A 5,166-nucleotide genomic window follows, 5' to 3' on the forward strand; every position below is an offset into this window, starting at 1 on the left:
AAGCTATGCTTATTCTTATTTGTGGCCTTAGACCAAATGAGTACAATCGAATATCAAGTTGCACCACTGCAAAACAAATCTGGGACACTCTCATAAACTCATATGAAGGAACGGGTAGCAAGGAGTGGTCAAATGAGTTGAAAAAAGAAAGGGCTGAAAAACAAATAAAGAAGAAGGCAAATAAAAAGGATGAAGAAGATGGTTTTGATTCAATGTTTGCCTTTATGGAAAAATATGATGATGAGGAAGCTGAAGGAGAAACTAAAGAAGAAGCTAAAGCAGAGGGAAGTGGAGGAAGTAGCAGTCAGTGATGGTTCATGGATAGTGGATGCTCAAAGAACATGACTAGAAAGATTGAAAACTTCCTCTCACTAAAGGCACTTCATTTTGAAATGGTAAGAAAGGATACATTCTAGGAGTACGAAGAATTAAAAGATCTCTTAAACACTCCATTGAGAATGTATATTATGTGAATGGATTGAAGTATAGTCTCCTAAGTGTCTCTCAAATATGTGATAAAGGGAACGAGGTTAGATTTTTGTCAGAAATATGCATTGTGACAAATCTGATTTCAAAAGAAGTAATTCTAACTATTAGAAGATGCAAGAACATGTATGTTTCTGATTTAGATACTGCTCAGGAGATGATCTTACTTGTCTTAGCGCTCAAAGTGAGAATGTAGACTTGTGGCATAGGAGAATGGGTCATGTGAGTTCCTCACTATTGAACACGCTTGTATATAAGGACCTGGTCCATGGATTGCCTATAGTAAAGTTCTCAGGCGACAAGGTATGAGATTCTTATGTCAAAGAAAAGAAAATCAGATCTTCCTTCAAGTAAAAAAAGCAAGTAAGTACAACCAGACCTCTAGAGTTGATTCATATGGATTTGTGTGGTCTTGTGAAGATTCAAAGTAGAGGTGGAAAGAGACATATTTTGATGATTGTGGGCGACTACTCTCGATATACTTGGACTATGTTCTTGAGGTCCAAGGATGAAACATATGAAGTACTAATGATATTGGCCAAGATGATTCAGACAAAACTGAATTGCAAGATTGCTGGAATTAGGTATGATCATGGCACAGAGTTTTATAATGCAAAGTTTGGTAGCTTTTGTGCTAGAAGTGGGATACATCACAATTTCTCAGCACCAAGGACACCTCATCAAAATGGTATTATAGAAAGGAAGAATAAAACTCTGATTGATATTGCCAGAACTATGCTTACTGATTCAAATCTTCTAAAGAATTTCTGGGCTGAAGTTGTTAACATAGCTTGTTATGTGACAAATAGATTCTTGATAAGGTCAATTCTTAACAAAACTCCCTACGAAATTCTCAAGAATAGGAAGCCTAAACATAGCTACTTAAGAGCATTTGGATGCAAATGCTTTTTGTTAAACAATGGAAAAAATGATGTTGGAAAGTTTGATCCTAGAAGTGAAGGAGTTTTTGTGGGGTACTCTTCCTCAAGTAAGTCTTGTAGAGTTTACAATAAAAGAACTCTATGCGATGAAGAAAATGTTCATGTGATTTTTGATGAAGATGGTGATATCAAAGATCAGAAGAACTGAGATGATGATAAATAGGAAGAGTTATTGCAAATTCAGAAAGATAGTCTGAATCAAACAACTTCAAATGATGTGCATCCTAGTCCAAATGTCGTTGAACCAGAACCAATAGAAGAAGCACATGAAGATGCCGAACTTCAGGAGGGATCTGGTCTGTTTGATAACTCACCAGCAGATGACAGTGCTCAACATAAAGATGAAAACTTAAAAAATGAGGATGAAGAAGCTGAACAACCCCCTCAACCCTCAACATCCTGATCGGGTGGAAACACAAGACTTCTCATCCACTTGACAATTTGATTTCTCTGAATTCTAGAATGCAAACTAGATCCAAGACAAGAAATCTAGTGGCATTTACAACTTTCATTTCTAGTATTGAGCCTAAAAATATCAAGGAAGCCTTGAAGGATGTTGATTGGGTAAATTCTATGCAAGAAGAGTTGCATCAGTTTGATAGAAGTAAAGTATGACACTTGGTCCCTAGGCCATCTGACAGAATTATAATTGGTACTAGGCAGGTGTTTAAGAACAAACTGGATGAGCATGGTGCTATTACAAGAAACAAGTCAAGGATGGTGGTGCAGGGGTACAATCAAGAGGAAGGCATAGATTATCATGATGCCTTTTCCCCTATGGCATGGATGGAAGCTATTAGAATTCTTGTTGCATTTGCTGCATTTATAGTATTCAAGTTATTTCAAATGGATATAAAGAGTGCATTTATTAATGGATATTTGAAGGAAGAAGTTTATATGAAATAGACCCCTGGATTTGAGGATATTGATCATCCAAATCATGTTCTCAAATTAGTCAGAGCTTTGTATAGACTGAAATAGGCTTCTAGCGCTTGGTATGAAAGATTGTCAAAGTTTCTTCTGGAAAATGGTTTCAAAAGAGGGAGGATCGACAACACCCCTTTCTTAAAATAAAGAGGCAAGGAGTTGCTTATTTTTCAGGTGTATGTTGATGATATAATCTTTGGAGCAACATCTGAACCCTTGTGTGAACAGTTTGCTGACTTGATGGGAAGTGAGTTTGAAATAAGCATGATAGGAGAATTGAGTTTCTTCTTGAGATTGCAAATCAAGCAGACACCAAATGGAACTTCTATCTATCAAAAAGAGTATATCAAGGATTTATTCAAGAAGTTTCATATGATAGATGTAAAGCCCAATGATACTCCCATGGGGACAAATTCTAAGTTAGATGTAAATGGATCTAATCCTGTAGTGAATAAAATGATGTATAGAGGCATCATTGGATCATTGTTGTATCTAACTGCTTGCAGGCCTAATATTGTATTCAGTGTTTGGATGTATGCAAGATTTCAAGCTTGTCCAACAGAATCACACCTGAAAGCTGCCAAATAAATTATGAGATATTTGAAGAAAATAGGGGATCTGGTCCTATTTTATCCATTAGGTGATTCATTTGACTTGGTTGGATATGAAGATGCAGATTATGCTGTGTACCAGGTTGACATAAAGAGTACCAAAGGAATGACTCACTTCTTGGGATTATCTCTTATCTCTTAGGGTACTAAGAAGCAAAATTTTATTTCTCTTTCAATAGTTGAAGCTAAATATGTGGCAGCAGCATCATGTTTTGCATAATTGTGGTTGATTAAGTAGGGAGGATTTTGGAGTTGTCACTCATACAATTTCTTTTCTGTGTGACAATATTAGTGCATTGAACATGGCAAATAATCTAGTACAGCACAAGAGAACCAAGCATATTAATGTCAGACACTATTTTCTAAGAGACAATGTTGAGAAGGGAAACATTGCTATGCAGTTCTGTAAACCTGAAGATCAAATTGCTGACATTTACCAAGGCTTTGAGCAGAGACTGAAGTTGGGGATGCTGAGGCTAAACTAATTTACTTTCATTTAAAGCTCACAACCCTCATTGACTATGATTAGGACGCATGTATCTTTGATCTTTGCATTGCATTATTTTAAGAAGGTAAGTATTATACCTGTGCAGGTATACACTCACAAGGAATGAGATTGAATAAAAGGAGAACTAGAGGAGGAGGATAAATCATTCCTAATTTGTAGAGAGGGATCTGGTCCTATCAAAAAGGTTCATATTCTTTACATTGCATTATTAACTGTTTATGTGAACCATTGTAATTGCCATGTGTCAGTCATTTATCTACTCATAGTTGTCCATCATTTAAAATCCAATCGTCATGATTATTTCTAAGGGACCTAATACACCTTTTCCTTTCCTTTTATACCTTCACAAGTTCTTGATTTTTCAAATTCAAAATCGTATCTTTTCTGAAGAAATTACTCTCTCTCAAACTTCATCTCTTACACCCCTCTCTCAAATCATAAGAATGTTTAACCCTATTTCTCGAACCCAAGATATACTAAAGGCTCTTCAAGATATAGACCCTTTTGCATTTCCAATTTGTTCCAACATTCCTTCCCCTTCAACCCCTGCTTCAACCCTTCCTGCAGGTGAAGTAACTGAAAATTCGATCACTGACGCTTCTCATCCAGTCAGTGAACTAGTATCTCTCATAGGCTCTCACACTCTGGATTTTAATGAGGCATATAACATGTCTCCTAATGACTCTATTCAGTCAAAACTCCATTAGAGTCTGAACTGCCTCTGTCCCTACCTGGTTTGCTCTTAACTGTCGTCATAGAGCAATATTTTGAAAGTGACCTCCTTAAAAAAAGAGGAAATGAGTCAAATTTCCTTGCCATGAGTGAGGAGTTGATAATTGAGAATCTGGCTGCAGAGAGCCTTGATACCATGAAAGACAATGTTGTTCCTACCTTTTCAGAAGAAGATACAAGTAACCCTAATCATCCTTCTGAAAAATTACCTTCTGGGTTGGACAAAACTCCTGGCATTTCCGCACCTCTCTTTAGTGCTATTGATGATGAGGATGATGAGTACAATATGAACTTGTCTTGGGGATTTAAGAGGAGAATGGTCCTGTGTCTAGTAAAGGGAAAGGGAAATTGGTTGACACTTTTAGGATCAAAATCAAAACTCTACCCTAATACTAGGAGCTCTTCCAAGAAACTTATGAGTGATGCTATGAAGGAAAACAACGCAAGAACAACTGAGATAAGAAGAAGAAGGCTGACAAAAATAAATGAGAGTGTCATCCCCGATGAAGAAGACATCATTGGAATGTCCAAAGGGAAAAGTGAAAGTGAGACAGAGTCTGAAAAGGATATGGAAACTGTAGAGAGAAAACAAAGAAAAGCTCTACTGAAAGGAAGAAGAGTCACAAAACCAAAAGCAAGAAAGGACTATGAAAGAAGTCTTCTAGCAAGAAGAGAAGAAAAAAAGGAGAGAAAGAAAAATAAGAAAAGAAACCAACCAAGCAAAAGAGAGAATCATCCAAAAACCATCCCCAGAAAAGAGAGAACCATTCCCAGATACAGATAAATTATTTGCAATATCTAAATCTGAGCCTGACAAGGAACCAGGTTCACACAATAAAAAGGTGAAGATTGAGAAGGAATTGTCACAACAAGAAAGAGTTAACATTCTGCAAACTCAAAAGGTGTTAAATGGCAGAGTGTTTGATATTGATATCATGGCCAAGCCTGGAATGAGTGAGTT

Source organism: Solanum dulcamara, chromosome 9 (genome assembly GCF_947179165.1).
Source record: "Solanum dulcamara chromosome 9, daSolDulc1.2, whole genome shotgun sequence".
Taxonomy (NCBI): domain Eukaryota; kingdom Viridiplantae; phylum Streptophyta; class Magnoliopsida; order Solanales; family Solanaceae; genus Solanum; species Solanum dulcamara.